General features: G+C 35.7%; 1 protein-coding gene across 1 annotated transcript in view; it reads right to left on the bottom strand.

Moving 5' to 3' along the window:
- The window catches only part of sv (paired box protein shaven), a 205183-nt gene extending 199905 nt beyond the window's left edge, over positions 1-5278 (bottom strand). The window contains exon 1 of the mRNA XM_085658232.1: positions 4936-5278. The gene's annotated coding sequence lies outside the window, so the exon portion shown is untranslated. The remainder of the gene's footprint in view (positions 1-4935) is intronic.
- Between the last annotated feature and the right edge of the window lie 3750 nt (positions 5279-9028).

Here is a 9028-nt window from a genome sequence, read left to right as displayed (position 1 = left end):
ACATACCAATATACTTACTTGTATATATATACATACACACATACATATGTATACATAAGTAAATACTTATTTTGTCTGAGTGTCGTCGTCAATTTGTTCGACGACGAATAAGAAGAAGAAGAACGAAAATCGATTGATTTTATTCATTTTTGTTCGTTTTTGTTTCTTTATTTTTTTCTTTTCTTTTCTTTTTTCTTTTTTCTTTTTTTTTTTTTTTTTCTTTGTTTTGAAGGAAAGAAAAATCTAAGAAAAAGAACAAAAGAACGGAAAAGACGAGTAGAGAAAGAGAGAGAGAAAGAGAGAGAGAGAGAGAGAGAGAGAGAGAGGGAGAGAAAATTTTCGAGAACGATCAAAAAGCAACTGAGAGAATTCTCGCATCGGTATAACTCATACATACGGTAGTCGTACAGCGTCAACGTGAAACGTCGCCACGGGAATTACGTTGATGTCCAGCTGAGATAATCTAAGACGATCTAACGTTCGGTGTTGATGATTGACCGAAGTTTCCGCGCTAGGATGACGTACGATATTTATGATCAATGTCGTACGCGTTCGTGACATTTACGATACGAATCTAATATCTTTCTATCTTCTCTCTTTCTCTTAACCTCCCTCCATCCCCTCCCTGCTCCCTCTTCCCCCACCTCTCTCTCTCTCTCTCTCTCTCTTTTTTTTTCTCACTCCCTTTCCAGAATACGACCTAGTGATCTTAAAATCTTCTTTTGAAGATCTCTAGCGTATCGTTAAGATGAGAATTAAATTCGAAAGAACGAAAAAGAAAATTAATCATAAATAAATCAATCAATCAATCAATCGATCAATGGAAGAAAAAAAAAAAAAAATAAACGAATTGACGAATAATCAGTCGATTATTATTGTTCTCATAGAAAATTACGATTAACGATTACCATTTGTATCCCTTTCGTGGCACAACTGTCGATTCTTCTCGAGCGCGTTGCGTTCTTTTTTTTTTTTATAAAAAGGATATTAAAGAAAAGAAAAAAAAGAACAAGACTAGATAATTACAAAAAAAAAAAAAACAAAGAAGAAAGTGAAAAATGAAAGTGAAAGAAAAGAAAAGAAAAATGAAAAGAGGAAAACAATAGACTTTTAGCATTTAACGATCATCACCAGCTGACGATCCCAACAACTGCCCCTTAAAGAGAAAAAAGACTGTTACCTTTTGATTAAACGTAGTTTGTATCTACGTACATACGTCCGTACGTACGTACGGAGGTGGGGTTAACTTTGGCGGGAAAAATGTGTTAAAAGGGGATTGCGAGAATATCCTTTATAGAAGGCAGATGCTTTCTAAAAGGAGACGATTAGAAACGAATTTCTTATTTCCCTCTCTCACTATCTCTTTCTTTCTTTCTTTCTTTCTTTCTTTCTTTCTTTCTTTCTTTCTTTCTTTCCCCCTTTCGTTCCCTCGAAAAAGTGATCAGAAGGCACGAAAGGGCCAAACTAACATCGTTCGAAGACCAAATTCTTTATCAAAGGTAGATCGTTTAACGTTCGAATACATCGATGAAACGATAACTAAAACCGAAAGTCGTTTTCGTGTCGACGATCCAACTTGTCAGATACACATACATACATACATACATAAATATGAGTTTATTATTTATCTGCATTCTGTAGATATCAGCGGGACTTGTGCGTTGTCGATCGGAAATATGGATATTATAATGATCGTATTCCGTGATGATCTCACGAATTTACGCCATCGTTCTTCCTGAGAAATAAAGGAAAAGAACAAAAAAAAAAAAAAAAAAAAAAGAGGAAGAAGAAGAAAAACGTACACACTTGCGCGTAATAGAAAAAAAAAAAAACAAAAAAAAATAACAAGAATTAATAAAATAGAAAGAATGAAGAATCATCAGTGTTACGATTTACATACATACGTAAGTGTAAATTTACGTACGCATATAATCGTACATACACACACATACACACACACATATATATATATATATATATACACGTAGATACGTAAGTATGTAAGTACATTTATACATTGTAAATTAGAAGACGTTAACGATCGAAGTCAATTATTTTCAATTTACACGAGATATAGATTAACGTATCACGACTTATCGGCCGCGTTAAATTTTTAATTATTTTTTCATAGCTAAATAATATCTACTTAGAATTAAAATAAAGTACTTGCTTGCTGACTTGAGTCAAAATTAAAAAAAAAAAAAAAAAGTGATTCATTCCTAATAGATTTTCCAGAAAATCCTCGTAATAGGTTTTTGCGAGTTGATTCGCGTGAATACCGCATTTAACATACGTATCTTTAAAACGATATATATGTATGTATATACGCATACGCGCACACACATACACATATATACCAATCATTTCAATCTATCAAGTTTTCAATAAGATTATATTAGAAAAATTTTCGGACCTCTTTGTAATAGTAAATAATGACAAATAAAACAAACTTATCGAACCGTGCATTGTAAAAAAAAGAAGTTGAGAAACGCTGATATAAAACGAAGATTATGGTTTCGTGGGCGTCCATTTTCTCACTTTTTTTTTCTCAAAGTAGTCTCTCTCTCTCTCTCTCTCTCTCTCTCTCTCTCTCTTCCTCACTCTCTCTCTCTCTTCCTCTCTCTCTCTCTCTCTTTCTCTCCTGAGAAGAAAAACGAAGGATACAAACGAGAGATTATCCGATCTAGAAGAGGAAAGAAGGAAGGTCGAGTGTATGTGTGTGTGTGTGTGTGTGTATGTGCAACGATGTTACAAAAAGATAGAGCGCAAACGTCAACCTTGAAAACTTGAGCGAAACGAACTCGTACGAAATATACCAAGAGGGGGAGAGTCGTGTGAGAGAGTACTGAGAGAGGAGGTACATATACTAAAGAGAGGAATAGAAGGAGGGAGGGGAGGAAAGGAGGAGTGAAGAGGTAGAGATCAAGAGAGGAACAAGAATAGACGAGAAAGTACGGACGGCGGTAGCAAGCTAACAGCATCCGCGCTTTACAACTGCGGGAAATAATTGCTCGATAATAATCGTTCGTTCTACCGTAATTATATTAAATCGATGCGATATATATATATATATATATATATATATATATATATATATAAGGGGGAGAGAGAGAGAAAGAGAGAGAGATGAAGGGTGGCGCAAGGCTATGAAGGCATTTTATTGCATGTCGACGAAACGACGACATGGATCAAATCGAATCGAGAAACGAGACGAGAAAAGGGAGGACAATCACAATTATTTATTTTTTATTTATTTTTTTGTATCTTTTATTTATTGATAATTTTTATGGTTAAAATTAAAAATAATGTAAAATTAGAAATAAGAAAGAAAAAGAATTTTATTAACAATTTTATGTATATATATATATATATATATACATATAAATTATACCTCCTTTTAATAATCTATACCTATAATCTAAATCTAATTTATTCATACTTATATTAATATATAGACATTTAAAAAATTCAATCACCTATATTCACTCGCGAATATATTTTTCATTTTTCTTTCTTTTTTTTTTTTCTAAATAAATTTTTTAAAATACTTCTTCTTTTTGCATTTGAAGGAAAGAGAGAGAGAGAGAGAGAGAGAAAGAGAGATGTGGGGATAGAAGGGCGGGAAAGAGAGCTGACGAAGAAAAAAAAAAAATAAATAAATAAAAAGAAGTAAAGAAGAAGATCCACGGGTTTCTCTCGTTCGAGGATCATTCCCGGCTCTTTTTGCGTGGATCTCTCGTCGGTCATTAGCTACGCCGGCGGATCTATCATTATTGCGTACGACCGACTATCTGTAATTGGCGAATGTAAACACAGAGTATGTGCCTCGAAGTCTACGTACCTATATACATAGATACATTACACGTATGTCCGGTCATACTTGTGTAAGCACGTGTGCGTAACCCCTGCGTGCACGCAAACAACGTTGTTCTATTTGAGATTTATCTATGGTTGACGCCCGTTTCTTTTCTTTTCTTTTCTTTTCTTTTCTATCCGAATCTGCGTTTCTTCTTTTTTGTTTTCTTTACTTCTTTTCTTTTTTTGTCCGTTTGATTTTCTTCTTCCTCTTCTTCTTCTTCCTCCTTTTCTTTTCTCTTTTTTATCTTTCGCTCTTTTATCGAAACCAACGAAATACTTTATACGAACAATCAGCAGATACATTTATACATGTACTATCTGTCATTTGTCAAATTTCTTGATGAAACGTCAAAATCAAATGATCAAGACTTTTTTTGCGACAATTTTTTTTTTTTTTTTTTTCTATATATATATATATATGTATATATGTCGGGTCAAGCAGAAATAAATTTATTTTTTTTTCTTTTTTTTTTTTTTCTTTTTTTTTCAAATTCTCACGTGAGAGAAAGAAATAACACGAACGGGATCCCCATTATTTCAAGATTAGAACTCGGAGTCACTCGGAAAGAGGCGAAGTTAATGAGTATAATTGAACGTCGCGAGTCAGTGGTACGACAGCTTCGAATTATCGCGTCGGTGTCACGCGATGCTTGCAAGTATAACGGCATTAGGTGGTCAGATTAAATATTCTCGTGTTTTCTCTTAGACAAACCAAAAGAGAAGAGCTTGATGTTTGATACTTCGTTGGACGTTGGAAGGAAAGAAAGGAGAACAGAAATGAAAAAAAAAAAAAAAAAAGAAAAATAAAAGAAGAAAAAAAGGCCAAAAGAGAGGAAAAAATATTTCAAAAGGCAAATCGTATTTCTGTTGTAACGCGTATTTTTTTTCTTTTTTTTTTTTTTTTTTCCTTTTTTCACAAGCGAAAATTATTTTACAAATAACATCGATACGTTCTAAAATCGTAAATTAAAGTCAAGTTCGTAGGAAGAATGAAGAAGAAAAAGAAAAAAGAAAAGAAAAAAAAAAAATAAAAAAAGAGAGAAAGAAGAAAGATCGAAAAAATACAAATCTTTTTACCTGTAAACGTGATTCCCAACCCTTAACGTCGTGTCCTTCGGTGTTGTTCCCCTTATATCCCTCACCGTTATCTCTTCTATGCGTGCGTTGAAGTCTCTCTCTCTTTCTCTCTCGTAGTTTGGATGCTCGTCGTATTCACTTAACACCCCGAGCGCAACACTTCACCGTTCCAGTCTTCCGTCGCACAGCTCACAGTGCTATTATCTCTCTCTATCTCTCTCTCTCTCATAACCGCACAACGAAACACGCTTATTATCAAAAATCGAAATTGATGAAATAATGATCGAAGTCGCTTATCAGAATTCGTTATTTGATATTCTCCCGTTATATAAATACGAAAAAAAAAAATAAGAAAATATATATATATATATATAGATATATACGAACGGAACCAACGAACAAACAAATTGACGGAGAACAGAAATGAAAAAAAAAAGAAAGAAAGAAAGAAAAAAAAAAAAAAAAAAAAAAAAATAGAAAAAGAGAAAAGAAACAAACGAACAGGAGAAGAGAAGAAAAATTTGGAAAAAAAAAAAAAGAAGAATTATTTCCTTCCTTCGAAATCGAACGAGGGTCAGCTTTTAATCGGCCTCGATATCATAACTTTGATATCATGATGAACATCGAAATATCCAAATCCTTGTCATTGTCTCCTTTCTCAGATAACGTAATAGGATTATATTAAGATATTCAATTATAAGATGTGAAGAGGTATGAATATAAGGATATAGAGATGATCGTTCGTTGTTGTGGTCAATCAGCGTAGATCAGGTGTCCATTAAGAGTGTCCGGCTCGTTGGTCACCGTTGCGCGAAACCTTCCGGATCGGTGATCCCGGGCTGATCGCGTGGCTGGACGCGTGGGTTCTGTTGAGGGTGGTGGAGGGGGGGAGGGCGGATTGGTGGTCGATGTCGTCGCGGCCGTTGGAGAGAGACGACGTATCGACGTGGAAACGACGGGGTGTCGATCGACGTGATCCAAACGTGCTTCAGTCACCGTCGCAACGTGCCTCGCGTGGACTTCGTGGATCCTTCTTGGTGTAACCACTTTTGGTACGAATCTTGTTTCTCTCTCTCTCTCTCTCTCTCTCTCACTCTCTCTTTCTATCTTTCTCTATGTGTCTGTCGATCCCTCTTTTTCTTTCTTTTTTCTTTTCTCTCTCTCTCTCTCTCTCTCTCTCTCTCTATCTTTCTTTCTATTTCTCTTGATAGACAACGGAAGATAAGTTGGAATAGATAAATGTCGAGAAAATTTCGTAACCTCCTTCCACGGAAAGATAAGAAGAAGACTAAAGATAATAAGAATAAAAATAAGAAAAAGAGTAAGAAGAAGAAGATGAAGAAGAAAGAAGAAGAAGAAGAAGAATAATAATCGAAAAGGAGGAACTCTTATGAAAGGAAGGGATATCGGCTTTTGGGGTTGAACGGATCGATCAAGTTCTATTTGAAATTCCCGCGCGAAATTCAAACGAATTGAATTATATCGAATACACGACTGACACCAGAGAATATTATATCCTTTATCGGTAATGAGCAAATCGAAAATTAAAACGATTGCCCGAAGAATTTTCTTTAGTATCGCGAATATTTGGTACGCGCACACGAGCGTCCTACGTCCTCGTATATCTATAATACTACGTTCGTCGTTCTACCTCGTGGAGCGTGCAGCAGGAGGCGTGCTGTCCCGGACTGGACTAGTCTGGGCCCCAGGAGTAGAGAGGGCCGGTCGCGCTTCACCTCCGCTTCGCCGACCTCCCTCCACTCGACATCGACTTCCTCCCTCTCTCTCTTTGCGAGCCTCTCTCAAACTCCTGAAGCCCGTCCTTCTTCCTTTCTCTCTCTCTCTATCTCTCTTTCTCTCTCTTTCTTTCTCTCTCTCTCTCTCTCTCTCTCTCTCTCTCTCTCTCTCTCTCTCTCTCTGTTTCTTTCTAGTACGATACCAACGTGTGCCACGGCGAAACGCGGCTCTCTTTACCTGTCTCTTTCTATCCCTCTCTATCTATCTTTGTCTTTCTCTCTCTCTCTCTCTCTCTCTCTCTCTTGCGAGCGAGCGAGCGAGTGAGCGAGCGCGCGCGCGCGCGCGCGCGCTCTCTCCATCTTCCTCTCCCTCCCTCTTACTATTCCATCTCTCTCTCTCTCTCTCTCTCTTTCTTTCTCTCTCTTTTCAGATCGGCCTTCTATCCATCCATCCATCTCTCTCTTTCTTTCTATCTCTTTCTCTCACTTTTCTCCCACTACGGGGACTTCTCGCGATATCAGTGAGTCTCGATGAAGAGAGAGAGAAAGAGAGAGAGAGAGAAAGAGAGAGAGAGAAAGTGAGAGAGAGAAGGAAGGGAGAAAAAAGACAGAGGCCCCATGAAAACGGCCCCTCTTTTTTCCCTTTCCTGAGAGCACTCCGCGACGTGCGACGCCCCCGTCGACGACGATCATCATATCACAGGCCGACGCGAGTCTCTTCTTTTATTTTCTTCGTACCTATCACCGAATTTGTCCTCAATCCTCTTCTGTTCATCAATACGGAATTCGATAAAATTATCTCGGTAATCGTAATCACTCCATTTGTTTATTTTGCTTGCTTGCTTGCTTGTTTGTTCGTTCGTTCGTTCGTTCGTTCGTTCGTTCGTTTATTTATCTATTTATTTATTGTTTGTCTTATTCTTTTTCTTTCTCATTTCATTCGTAATCTTCAGTAATATCGATAGGTGTAACCGTTCAATGTTAATGACGATAATAATGATAATAATGTTATAGTGGCATCGTTATTTGATCCACAAAGCACGTACATATCTATCTCCAAAAAGAGAAAGACCGCGATTGGATTTACAAGTCGACTTGACTTGATTTGTGATTAACTCTTATCGTTTTATCCGTAATACTTGATTAACTATTCCGCTAATCCTGCCGGCGTAAAGTTATCTAAAGAACATTTGTAATTACGAACTGTCTGTATGTACTAGGAATCATTTTTCACGACTATAATACATAGGCTTTTAAGTCCATCTTAAGTATCTGAATTTAAATCATCAAACTCGGTGGATAATACTTCAAACATATATATACGTACATATATATATATATGTATATATATTTAAACACGATAACGATTAAGAGTTATCATAGTAATTTTTATTAGATATTGTTAAAAAAATTTTATAAATATATATATATATATATATGAATCTTTTTTTTCATCATTATAACAGATAAAGATGGATCTATCAATCAGAATTAATATAATATAATTTGTCCCTTATCACGTTTGCCTAAATACTATTTTCTAAATATTATATTATTATTAACAATTGTAGACATAATTTCTCTTCTCATTCTTCCTTTTCCTTTCTCTCTTTTTTCATTTTATTTTTCTTTTCAGTCTACAACGCAAAATATAATACAATGAAAGTATGTATAATTTACTATGCGATAATTAGGTATACATTTTGTATATAACGATTGATTACGTAACTATACACGTAAATGGGAAATTATTATTAAACGTTTATATATTTTGAAAATAATTCAATGAGAGATCTTCATGATCTTAGCCAAAAAATATTTCTCTTGAATCCGTCCATCGTGGCCAAAAGAGTTCACACCGTCACCGTTACGCGGAACCAAGCGGAACTACGCTTCCTGCACAGAACAAAACTTCGTTCCCTCCCTTCTTCTTCTTCCTCTAACAAAATTGGACTTTGGGCAAACTTGTTGCTTCTCACTCGACGTCAACGTATACACGATATTATACATAGACATTACAAATAGTACATAGGTATTGTTATATTTATTTATTTTCTTAGTAAATCAATGCGGGTTTCAATTGAATCGAAAGAGAAACGAAGTAAGAGTGTAATCGTATTGAACGAATAAAAATGAGGGAAAATAGGAATCCTAGGATGATCGCGATGGGAAGGGAAAGAGGTAAGGAGAGAGAGAGAGAGAGAGAGAGAAACAATAATTTTGTAATAAAATGTTGGGATATGACCGACGAAAAAATTTTCACTCGATTAACGAATGTATCGTATACGATGATCCACGAAGCGTTACCGTATTACATCGAAACGGAAGCTTTTCTAATATTCCTTTTTTTTTTTTTC

The sequence above is a fragment of the Vespa mandarinia genome, chromosome 1 (assembly GCF_050613455.1).
Source record: "Vespa mandarinia isolate Hongniang chromosome 1, ASM5061345v1, whole genome shotgun sequence".
NCBI lineage: Eukaryota > Metazoa > Arthropoda > Insecta > Hymenoptera > Vespidae > Vespa > Vespa mandarinia.
Note: the sequence above shows the minus strand (reverse complement) of the source record. Positions and strands in the feature narration are given on the sequence as shown.